The sequence below is a fragment of the Podarcis vaucheri genome (assembly GCF_965113315.1).
Source record: "Podarcis vaucheri genome assembly, chromosome: 4".
Taxonomy (NCBI): domain Eukaryota; kingdom Metazoa; phylum Chordata; class Lepidosauria; order Squamata; family Lacertidae; genus Podarcis; species Podarcis vaucheri.
In genome coordinates this window covers 32308945-32322395 of record NC_138762.1, presented here as the reverse complement: position 1 = coordinate 32322395, position 13451 = coordinate 32308945, and positions in this window count along the sequence as shown.

Below are 13451 nucleotides of genomic sequence, written 5' to 3'. Positions count from 1 at the left end.
AGTGGGAGCTGACTTCAGGGAGCATTCAATGCAGCCAGGTTCTGGTTGGTAGGGTGGGAATGTCCTGTCCCTGGAAATGTATGAATGCCAGTGTCACATGCAGAAGTCTGTGCAGAGCCACTTCCCATGCCATCACACAACTCATCATGTTGCACCTGTGATGGGGCATAAAAAACTGCCCTTTGTGGATTTTTACATTCACACTGCGCTCATTATACTCTCATTCCTAAGATGCTTAACATCTTTGCCTCCTGACACCATCATCCACTAACCCATCTATTCTGGAGACACACTGAATGAGTTGGTCTTCACCCCCTACTTTCTCCCCACATTAGTTCTATGGAGCAGAGTCCATTAGGGAATTCCTCTAAGCAACTCTCCCCCCACTGAAATTAATGGGCCTGCGTGAGAGAGAACAGCTTCCCAATGGAGCGTTCTGTTTGGTATGTTGATCTCAGCAGCAGAGTCTTTAAAAGCTACCTAGATAATATTTGTCCCAAGGTAGCACATAGGAATCTGACAAGACAAGTGGAAGGATCATTTTTGACGCAAGAAGTTGCTCAAATGGCTGAAAGAGGAGCTTTGTGGCTTGGGAGATTTGATTATTATTTGAGTGATATATTGAATTGGAAGGTTTTGGAGTCAAGGATCAGTCCATTTGGATTCCACTCCAAAGCGCTCTGTTTTTTTGAGATTAAAGTACAAAGCCCTGCTCTGTCTTTCCTCTTATCCTGAGCTTGTAAGTAAACTTGGCTTGACCTAGGCCTTTGAACATCTCCATCACTTAAGAGAACAGGAGGCAATAAAGTGAGACACACTCTCATCAGTCTTCCCAGCTTGAGGTGAGCTCCCTGATCTCATTAACCAAGACAGCACCTGAAAACTACAAGGCAGAAAAGTATATCCAAAGGCGCAACAGCAGGCTACCTTACTTCTTAGCCAATACACAGTTTGCAAATGCACCACCACCAGTTCCATTGTGTACATTCTGCAACTTTCACTAGATGCGGCCATTGAACAACCTATACATCACATGTGTGTGATATGTACTATGGCCTGTTTCACATGTTACCATATATTACCATCTAAGCACGCATCATAAAGCAAAGGATCTTGCCAATCACCATCCCAAAATACAGTGTATCAAATCTTACCAATGCTGCATATTGCATCATGCATGCACAAGTCATGAAAGCAGGAGCTGAACCTCCTGCAGTTCACATTTTATGCATACTGCCTAGATATTCTAAAGCATACCGCTATAAACATACCTGCATGCTGTGTGGACATTTCCAAAGTACACTTATCCCATGGCCAACAAATGAGTAGCTAAAATAAGCAAGAAGTGGCAGGAAGCCTGCAAGCAGGTCTCTGGGGAGAATATGCTCTAGTGAGCAAACGAGCCAAGCATCAGGACTCCAAGCCAACCCAGGCAATGAAGTTCATGGGAGCTGCATGGGTTTGATAAGAAAGGTAAGCAGAGGCAGTACATGCCAGAGGATTTTTGGCTTGCAAGGCTCTATTTGCTGGCCTGCTGCTTAGCAGAAGAGGAAGTGGGATCTCTGGCTTAACCCATATGCCCTCATAGAGAAAATGGGAAAGCTTGCAGTTAAATACAAATAGGGTGACATGAAATAAAATAAAATAAACCACAAGAGCAAGTTGAAGCCTTGTCCAAGGTACCAGTTTTTTCAGCCCAGAAAAGGTGAAGGACAATGTGATGCACAACTGAGCCACCTTAAAGAGATCACTTCTATCAGGGCAGAGGCATGCCAACCACTTCTCTATCTTTGCCAAGGCAGCAGAGGACCTTAAACATGTATCACCAATTTTGCTTTCTGGTATCTCTGCTTTGAATCTCTCCCTTGGCTGTGTCTGCAAACTTGAGCTCAGTGCTCTTGCTCTCTCTTGCAAACCAAAGCTCGTGTGTGTGTGTGTGTGTGTGTGTGTGTGTGATCCAAAGCAACAGGCAGCTATAGTTAAAACCCAGCCCCAACAACCTAAAGATGCATCTCTATTTCCAGTATACCAAGGACAGACAGCTTTCCTCCACCTCGATATAAAAAGGGTTGGGACCACTGTAAAATGACATGCCCCATTGCCTTGTTAGCTGTCTCTAGCAAGGGATACTGAAAGGCAAGAGGAAACAGCCATACTGCAAATGATCCACTTAAAAGGGATTGCTACAAAATGCTAGAATAAAATGCTTTGCACATCTGATGCTCTGGGAGCTACAGAAACCTTGTACATTCATGCTTTCCAGCTTCATTTCAGACAGCTGCCTCAAGTTTTTCCATTTGCATATTCACAGAACTAAAAGGAGGCATCCGAGTTGCTGGGAGTTTATGAAAAAGAATGAATGAAAAACATCTGAAAAAATTGGGATTTCAGTGTGGGCTAACTTCTGCTGAACACCCTTGCAACAGCACCACCAATTTGTCTTCCACATCTCCGAAATCATGCACACACTTTGGAAATTGTGACAGGAAAAGAAAGGCACAGCTGGGAGAAATGTGACTCGGCTTGCACAGTGAAACAGAAGGGAAGACTACAGCAATGCCCAGGCTCTCTCCACCTGGCTCAAGGCAGGAGCCCAGGGGCCAGCAACCCTGCAAATAGTTAAAGCAGCTCCGAACATTGCAATGCTGCAATCCTCCAATCACAGCTCTCTGCAGCTTGTCAATGGGAAGCTCTGTATAGTAGCTTTCGCTGGGAAATAGGCATCCGTGAAAGAAAAGGAGGAAGCCTTGGGAGTCTGCGGGTTTGCCAGTGTGTGTTATTCTCAATGGGTCTGTGCCAGAGGTGAGGGAAGCTCACCCCAGACCACTGAATGTTACTGTTGAAAGTGGCTATAAATCCGACAGACAGCGGAGTTGTGTGGGAGCATTTGCTGAAGAGGAAAGCGTTCCCTTGCTCAGTAGAAGGTGGTGTTTGCTTCCAAAGAGCAGAGCACACATGATTTTTTTCCCAGGGAGAAAAATGTATGCTCCGTAGAGAAAAGTGTGCCTATGCACAACGCAGCAAGGCAGCAGAGAGAAAGTGCAATAGTAGAGAAGGATGCTTGGGAAAGGACGGAGGTGTACGTATGTTCATGGGGATGGAGATGTATCTCTCTACATAAAAGCAAAAGCACACATATGAAGCCAGTGTCCATAGGAGAAGGACACAGTCATAGTCATAGTGTGAGGCTTTCAGAGCAGCACAGCAATTATGAGAGTGCCAATTAGGGGGGAAAGGGAAATGCTTTTCCTAAGAGTGTGTGTCTGGCTCTGTTGTGGCATGCAAAGGGGGGGGGGAGAGGGTACTGTGGCAGGTGCAAAGGAAATGGGGCAGTTTGATTTTTAAGGGGGGGGAGTGAGGGATCAATCTAGAAATTTATGCTAGATTTATATGATTTATATGAAAATGATATGCATGCAAGAGAGGCTCACTGTGTAGTTGTAAGAGGGGAGGGAGAACACATATGAGTAGGAGGAAGAGAGAAAGTGCACAAGAGATACATATATCTGACATGTATAATGGAGGGATCATATGTTGGGGGGGGGAGAGAAGTGTAAACACCAAGGTGTGCATGATGGAATTGTACATGTAGACTCTGTATGTGGAATAATAGCTGTTAGTGTGTTTAAACCACAGTGTGGCAGTGTGTAAATGAAAACACACACACACACACACAAGCACGGGGTGCGGTTGGGGGGAAAGGGGGCAAGAGTTTGTGTAGGAGTCTGCATCCACTGTGCCATCCAAACTATGAACCCTCATTTCTCCTGGTAGGCATTTGAAAAACTGTAACCTGTAACCACTTGGGACTCAACCTTCTCCTTCTATTGCCAAGGGTAGAAACAGCACAGGACCTGGTGTACCATTTTCACTTGCTGCTAATCAATACCCAGAGCATCTCCATCTCCCGGCTACTCCAGTGCCATTTTGTCCTACAAGGAGGAGGGTTTTCATATTTAAGGATCCGTCGGATAATCTGCTGGGGACAGGGAGGGGGAGAGAAACTTAAGCCTTGATAGGGTCCCCAAGTCCACCCCCAACACACACACACATACACACACACACCTCTCCATATGCAAAGCTGCCATGGAAGGCAGAAGATAAGAGGAGTATCAGCACCTGTATGTCACAGACTGCCAAGTGACATGGGATGGAGTTGGAGGTGGTACAGAGGTGCACACCTCCGTTTGACCCCTCCCTTTGCAAACCCTCCTCCTCCCCGCTCCCCCCTCCCTTGCAAAGTACATACTGAAGCAAGCCAGGCACATGAAGTGCCCTCTAACTGTAACAGCCAACAGGGAGGAAAAAAACCCCAAAACCCGGGCTCCCATTTCCAAAAGGGGCTGGAGAACCAAGTGGAACCAAACGGAGCTCCCCGTTGCAACCCATCTTCCTGGTCCCTCTCCATCATCCCCGGATCAAAGCAAGAGGGAGACAAATCACTGCCTACCTTGAAAGGAGAAGAGGGACAAGAAGAATCCCAGCACCCAGATACTGTGCAGCCAGTAGGTCCTCATGATTCTGCCTTGGTCGATCAGCCTCCTCCTCTTCCTCTTGAACTCTTCTCTTTTATTTTCTTTTTAACGACGCGATCCTCCTCCTCTCCCTGCCGTCTCCTCCGTCAGCGTTTCTTACAGGCTTTTGACAATCCAGCACAAAAGAAGCTGACCTAGGATGGCCAGATTCCTGAATAACCTCACTCACACTTTCGCCTTCGAATAATTGGGAGATGGGGAGGGGGCAGCTCGGATGCTCGTCTCAGCCTGAGAAAATCTCTCTCTCTCCCTCTCTCCTGCAGCTCCAACTAAATGCGACTGTACTTAAACAAGCAATGCCTTATAGGACAGCGCTCAGAGCAGAAAAGATCCCACCTCTGCCATCTAGTGTTGCAAACCAGAGCCATCCTTTTCCTGGTTGCATACAGGCTTCCCTCTGTGGATCTTCCCGTTATCCCGGGCACTGTTTAGCAACCGCTGGACCGTTATTTTTTGCAACTTGGAGTGTCTTCTCATGATGCTAAAAAGAGAAAGCATTTTTAGTATGATTTTGTTTATCACATTACTCTATTACAGAGTATGCATCCTACATCCATGAGGAATAGTTGTTTTGAAGCATGGTGCACTTTCTCTCTATTTACCATGCACCAGCAACATTCACACATGCAAACAGCAGGAGAATAAGCTCAAATGCAATGTTGGGGTTAGAGGGGGGAGGGAATGCCCGTGAGGAAAGGCAAAACCTCTTTCCTTTTCAAGAATGTTGCATTGTTATATGGAATGAAAAGGTAATCGTAGATATCACACCTTTCCCCAATAGAGATAATTCCTGCCATTACCAACACATTACACTACTTGCCTTTTCTTTCAAGAATTTCAAGACACCTGCAAGAATGACACTACTTTGCCACAGGTGTGTTAATTCAAAGCACCTTCAGTGCAGGCTGGTCTTTATGTCTGTTTGTTTGGAAGGGCTAAGAAGTTTAATCAAACTTAGGTACTAGCCCTCTGAGATGGTGGTATTATAATTATATTCCTAAAGTTGCTAAGTGCTAGACAATATATATATATAGAAGTAACACAGACCCTGTCCTCATGTTTACAATCTAAGAACAAAGGCATGGCATTTTTTGTAGGCAGGAGGGGAGGAGAACAAGTAGCTATGAGAACTATTTGAAAAACAACAACAACTTGGCTGGGCAAACAGGCTATAGGAAGTGTCGTTTTCTACCCACATCCCATACAGAATGGCTTAAATGATGTTGGTAGATCCCAAAATGGAGAACAAGAATCAGGTGACAGTTGGACAAAACAACTGAGGGTAGGAATTTGTCCAGGATGCTGATCAAGTCAGTTCTCCTGGCCATCAAGATCAATCTAGCATAATTAGCCCACAGAAGACATCACAAACAAAGGTTTAACTTTGAATCAGCAGCTTGAAGCTCCTAAGCACACTCAAACTTCCCTACACATGGTGTGGGAAAAAGTAAATAGGAAGATGTTTTCCTCCTTCCCCTGTAATTCTAGAACTCGGGGCCATCTGATGAAGCTGGAAGATTGAGAATGGACCACAAAAAAGTGTTCTTCATACAGTTCATAGTTAAAGTTTGGAGTTTGCTGACACTTCCTCCAAGGAGTTTGAGCTGGTGGGCATGGTTCTCCTCCTCCCCATTTTATCTTCACAACACTGTGAGGCAGGTTAGGCTGAGTGGGGCTTTAAACTCTGGTCTCCCAGGTTACAGTCCAACACTGCAACCATTACACTGGTCTATACAAGAGCAGTAGACAAAATCCCTGAGTTTAAGGTTATCAGTGGCCATCAGCCACAATAGCTCTGTCATCCCTCCACCATCAGAGGCAGTATACAGCTGAATACCATTTGCTGGGAATCAAATGTGGAAAGAGTAAGTTGATCTGTCTTTGCTTGTGGCATCTGGCATCTGGTTCACAGGAGAACAGGATGATGTCAGAGTAGGGTCTTTGGCAGGATCCAGCAGAGTTCTTACATTCTCCCCAAAGTCTAGATTTTCTTTTCTTTTTCTTTCTGTTTGCTCTAGCTCTGCTCACCCCTTCGAAGCAGCAGCCACTTCAGCTACCTGTTTCCTATTCCACCTCTTCACCTGCATTCCTAATAGGTTGCATCTGTTCTCTCTTCAGGTTAATTGGCTCCAACTGTGACCCCATGCAAACACTCTCACAGAACACACACACAGGATCAATCACAATGCTGCAGACACTCATGCATAGGACATGCACTCTTGTGTCTACATTGGATGCGTCCTCCGCATCATGTGATGCACAGTGGCAGATGACAGGCTCTTGATGCCCCTACCACTGCTGCATGAGTTAAATTTCATACATGAAAGTGCAAGCATTTAAACTTCAAATCGCTAGGTTGCTATCCAATAGCAGGAATTAAATAATGCATTGAAGCTCCTTTTCTTCTTTTCCTTTGTGGATTATTATTTTTTATACTGCTTTTATTTATTTTCATGGTACAGAAGATAAAATTTGAGAAAACAGTTGTTACAACAGTAAACAACAAATTATTTGTCCTGATAAAATGGCAGACTTTGATCATGCCATGTGTTAAAGTTTCATTTGATTACTTTGAAGCACCAATCACACAATTCAGTAAATCACCAGGACCTATGTTCTTCTATCTTCCTTTTGAAGTCATCTATGCATAGCAGGGGTACCTTTACCTTTATGCATAGCAGACTTTTAGAAAGTAGGATGATCAGAAGAAAAAGAGGACATTCAGTGGGTAAAGTTTGTGATGCAAGCAACACCTACTGAACTATCCTGTTTCACACCACCATTAAAGGTGCTGGTCTCTTTTCACCTTGTTTACCCTAGTATACAATAGTCCATCACCATGCAGATCTAGTTACTGTCCAAAATGTCAATCTCCTTCGTTCATATTCAGTTTACACTTCCTTTACTCATAAGCATGCAGTAAAGCAAAATTTCAACACATGTTCATCATAAGGTGTACATAGTATCACACAAACACGCCATCAGAGGCAGTCCACTTTCATCTGTAATCTTTAAATGATGCATTGGGAAAATAATGAATCTATAGTGAATGGTTCTAATGATATATACACAGGATAGACTTTTGTGTAGCCAACTGCCTGCATCATGGTCTATAGGCACTGTTTTCTGTTTGTGTTTCCATTTGTCAGAACAGTATGGTTTCCCAAGTATTGATTTGAATTGTCTGATGTCTGCAAATATTTAAGCCCCCTGCAAGATAGAAGCAATTCACGCAAACTGAGATCTTAGAAAATGTGGGTGGAGAAGCTCTGTTGACTATTTCGCATGAGTTTGCAGCTGTCATGTGATCTCATCAAGTGCTCTATTCACAACTCAATTCATAAAGCCATATGAACTTGGAAGCTTCTGGTTTGGAATAACTTACCATCTGTAAGTGAAGAGGACTGTGCTGTGTACTCAAGCTGGGGAAAGTGCAGGTGTGGGAACCCCCCCCCCCATGTTGATGAACTACAACTCCCATCAGCCCAAGCAAATATGACCAATTGCCAGGGCTGATTGGAGTTGTAGTTCGGCAATACCTGGAGGGCCAATGATTCCTCACATCTGTGATAGTGAGGGTGTAAAAACAAGAGAGAGAGAGACTCACAAAATATGTACAGTATACAAAACAGAGAGAGACAATATATATATGGTTGTATGTTACTGCTACCAGTCTCCAAGGAAAAACAAGTTCCTGCTATTAGAAGAGGTCAGATATAGTGGGGATTTCAGAAATCTAGTGAAAAAATGATAATCAGTGACAAGTTATTTCTAGATATGAAAATAATTTATTATTATTATTATTATTATTATTATTATTATTATTATTATTACTACTATTATTATTATTTGCACCCTGACCATCTGACTGGGTTGCCACTCTGGTGGCTCTTTGACCATTGCTAATCTGTGCTACATAGCTAGGATTATGTAGGCAACTCAGATCCACAGATCTATGTCACAGCACAGCCTTCCCAAACCTGTTGCCATCCTGATGTTTTGGGCTACAGTTCCTATTATCCTTAGTGATTGGGCATGCTGGCTGGAGCTGCTGGGAAATGATCTACATGATAACAACAGGTTAGGGAAAGCTGTCATAGTACAATCCCCTTGAAATGATTCTGAAGGCACAGAGTACAAAAAGTATAAACCTTAAATTCACTTACAAAACCACTGTGAATAGAAATTCCAGGCCATATAATAATATTCAGACCAGGGGTGTACTATTGCTGGTCCAGCCAAGGATCCTATTAATATAAGAAGACAAAAGAAATGCAACCCAGAGAGAAAAGGGGGGGAAGGATGTAAATGAGGCTTCACCAACCTTCAGCCATTTTAGATTACAACGTCAGCTGGCGCTGATGGGAGTTGAAGTGCAAAACATCTTTACACTGGCAAAGGTTGGTATAATGTCTGACTACAATTACCTTCATGCTGGCAGGTAAAAGAATGTTCAGATTATGATGGAGAAACAATATTGGTTCAGTAATGGTTGAGTCTTAAACACAGTTAGCAGCAGAGTGGGCAAGAAGGAATCTGAGCCTTTATTTAAATACAGAACCGTTCCCTGAACTTGGTTAATGCTTTGCCAAAATGCTTTGGGACACTGACATGTAATTATTAAATTCTACTAGAGGGACCTGATTGGGGAAAAAAGAGGACTTGGCTCCTGACACTTTTAACAGGTGTGTAGAAGAGGGCGTTTCAGCAGGTGTCCCTCGTCACAGATGCAACATCTGTTGAACTTCCCACTTCTGCGCTGCTGTTGAAAGTGCTCTCTATTTTCACTTGGCGATCCTAAATTCAACATGTGAGTGAAACATTACATAGACATTCTAACACCGTCACATTTTAACTTCCAAGGGGGGATTTCTAAAACATGAGAAGATTAGTTAGGAAGCAGTTGAAATGGAGTGTCAGGGGGCTTAAATCTCTTCAGGAAGCTTCAAAGTGATTTCAAACCAATATAACAGAGGTTCAGAGGAAGTGTATGCCTCAGATTAGAAATAGTCAAAGAGGATGCCAGGGTGACAAAGGAGCAGTGTCTCTCCACCCCGTTCAATTTCTTTTTAACAGAAAGAAAGAAAGAAAGAAAGAAAGAAAGAAAGAAAGAAAGAAAGAAAGAAAGAAAGTTTGGTTTCAAAAGTACAAAGGCAATCCTTCACCCTAAATTTTCCTTCTTCCTCTCACCTTCAGAAACTTAACCTGGTGTTAAGGAACCCCTACAAAGGCAACTAGGCTTCCTTTTGAAAATGGCAGTCTTGCCCAAATGAGGAAATGACAAAAGAACACAAACTCTGAAAAAAACAAATGCAAGTTGATGATAAGGCAAGCAAAAAAGGAAGCAGCAAATGTCATAAAGAAAGACTGCTTATTTAAACACTTTATAAAGTAGCAGGGAGGCACCAGGACTTTTAGGCGGCAATTCTCGAGACACTTACCTAGGGATATGTTTCACTTATTTCCGAATATATAGGATTGCACTGATTGTATTACTGTATATATTATTATTATTAATCACTTAATGCCTCAATAGGCTTCTAAGCTATTTCCAGAATGCAAAAATCAGCCACAGAAGCATTAAAAAATAAACATTCATTATTAAAGTACGCAATCTTTGAAACCCACTATGCTCCGTTGCATGTATTTCTCCTGTGAATTCTTCTGCAAAATAGATGGCGAGTATCCCCTAAGAGTCTTCTGTGGGTACTGTATATATCATCAGTCTTGAATGAGTACATCATGAATCAGTTGTTAAACACTACTGGCTTGCAGCCTGACCTAAGGTGAGCTGCAACAGTAGCATGACCACCATACAAATACATAGTAAAAATTGAGTCCTCAAATGTATACCCAGGCTATAGGTATCCAACATCTGAAAAGGATGTAGAGTTTTGCAATATACTACAGTTCATGAGTGTGCATGCACACACACAGCAGAGTCCATGCAGATCAGCTGAGGAAGAGGTGTCATTACTCAGCCCGCTATGGCCAAACTTGGCCCTCCAGCTGTTTTGGGACTACAACTCCCATCATCTCTAGCTAACAAGACCAGTGGTCAGGGATGATGGGAATTGTAGTCCCAAAACAGCTGGAGGGCCAGGTTTGGTCATCACTGCCTAAGCAAATGATCAATCTGGTGACTGACATGAGGGTAATTTGCATTCTCAGCAGGGTGCTGAGTTTAGGGTAGAAGTTCAAGCTAGGGGTGTGCATTGGCTCCGAGGTGGGACAAATAAGGAGGTGAAGTGCAACGTTAATAGCCCCTGCCAATTCAGATCAAGGCTCCCACCAAGTCTTGACAAAATAAAAAAAAAAATCCTTCCAGTAACACCTTAGAGCCCAACTAAGTTTGTTATTGGTATGAGCTTTCATGTGCATGCGCACATCTTGTTCATTTTATCGCTCTATATTTTTATATAGCTCTACGTTGGTCTAGATTCATGGGCTTTGCAATAAGTGAGGGTGTCTATAATACTGCCTGCACGGATTGTGGAATTATTAGTCTCTGAGAACTGCTGTTTGATTTGGAATTCTTATGTCTGGATGTTTATTTTTTCTGGATTGTCTTTCCCATGGGATTTACAATTTGACCTTGACGCCTGGACAGCTGTGGAATGAGTGGCGCAGGAAAAACAAGGGCTGCTAAGAAAGCAAAACAAACTGAACTTTTGCAAACAACTTTGCCTGTGCAGCCACGCAGATCATCTGTTCCTATTGTGACGGGTCTGCAAGAAGGACAACTCCAGCAGCCAACTTTTGGAGATATGGCAGCAGGAGGGCTAGACCCTGTATCTAAAGAAATCTTGGATCAGTTGGCAGCGTTAAATAAAAAGGCTGATGAACAAGCAGCTAAATTTGAGGAGCAAGCGGCTAAATTTGATAAGGTAACAGCAACAATTAATAAATTGACAGACCAAGTCGCCCAAAATACACAGGCACTAGGGAATATTGAAAAAACTACAACAGAAAATCGAAAATTAGCTTTGGAAGCAAATACTAAAGCAGATCAAAATAAAGAAAGGATTGAGGAACTAAGAGGAGAAGTAAGACCACTGAGTAGACATGTCACTGAACAACAAGCGTACCTGTCCATGGCGGATTTGAAAAACAGGGAGAGCAACCTTAGGCTGAGAAATATCCCAGAATTAGAAAAAGAAGATTTGACTGGTTTTTTGACAACAGAAATATCTAAGTTCTGGGATTTGACAGAAGAGAAGGACTTTAAAATTGTTACCGCTTTTAGATTGGGAAGAGTGGCCAAGAAGGACAAACCAAGAGACTGCTTGATCATTTTGAGATCTAAGCAGGAAAAAGACAATATACTCGGCCTACATTTTAAAAATTCATTGGTAATCCAGGGAAAAACAGCAGAAATCTTCAGAGACATACCAAAACAGCTATTGGATTTAAGAGCTACATACAAAGACTTGGCAAGCCTACTGAGGAATAACACAATACCATACAGGTGGGAATTCCCTCAAGGACTATCTTTTTCCTGGAAAGGGAAGAAGACAAGAATCAGAACAGCAGAGGAGCAAGAAAAGTTCTTAAACGATCACGGGGAGGACCTCCGGAAAGGGGTAGGAGCCTGGCCACCTCCTTCGTTTGGCTTCAACCCGGTTCCACCTCCAGTCAAGGACGATAAAGGAGAAGCCCCTACCGGCTAATAAATTGATCCAGGATGTCTCTACAGCTTCTCAGCTGGAATATTAATGGCGCAAACTCACCGGAAAAAAGGAAAAAGATTTTTCACATATTGAGAAAAGAACAATTAGATGTCATTTGCCTTCAAGAAACTCATGTGTCTAGGCTCCACAGGAGAGTATTAATCAATAAGAGACTAGGCCAAGAATTTATTTCATCCGACAAAGTTAAAAAAAGAGGAGTAGTGATTTATGCAAAAGAGAGCCTAGCACCAAAGTTGGTGTTTAAAGACGAATTTGGAAGAATTTTGGCAATTGAAATACAAGCACAAGGAGAAAAAATTTTGATAGTAGGAATCTATGCGCCAAATGATGGGAAATCGGAATTTTACAAGAAGCTGCATGAGATAATGCTGGACCATATTGACTATTCTAACATCATCTTGATGGGAGATATGAATGGGGTTGTCTCCACTTACATGGACAAGTCACAAAACCAAAATTTGACCAAAGATGGCAGACTCCCAAAGACTTTCTTTGAACTTACAGACAATATGGACTTGACTGATATTTGGAGAACAAAGAACCCTTTAGGTAAAGAGGGAACATTCTTTTCTGAAGCCCACCTATCTTGGACAAGAATCGACCAAATCTGGATATCTAGAGGACTGGCACCTAAGACTAAAAAAATAGAGATCTGCCCTAAAACCTGCTCCGACCATAATGCTTTGAAAATGGACTTGAGACTTACACCAGCTGGATCCTTCAGATGGAGAATGAATGACTATTTATTTAGAGACCAGGAGATTGTGAAGCAGGCCCAAAAAACGCTGAAAGATTATTTTGAAATAAATTTGAATACCTCGGTGGAAAAGAGAATAATCTGAGACGCGAGTAAAGCTGTTATGAGAGGGTTTCTGATACAACAGAATTCTATCAAGAAAAAACTGCGGAATGGTAAAAAGGACAAGATCTTGGAGAAGATAAGAGACGGAGAGAAAAAATTGAGACTAAACCCAAAATCAAAAGAGGTTTTAAGGGAAATAAAATTCCATCAAGCACAATACGCGAAACTCATACATCAAGAAGTTGAATGGAAAATCAAATAGATGAAGCAAAGATCATTTGAATCGGCAAATAAATGTGGGAAGCTGCTGGCATGGCAGCTGAAAAAGAGACAAAAATTGAACTTTGTTACCAATCTAGAGGTTGAAGGAGAATGTATCCAGAAACCAGAAGAAATTAGAAAGTGTTTCCAGAGATATTTCAA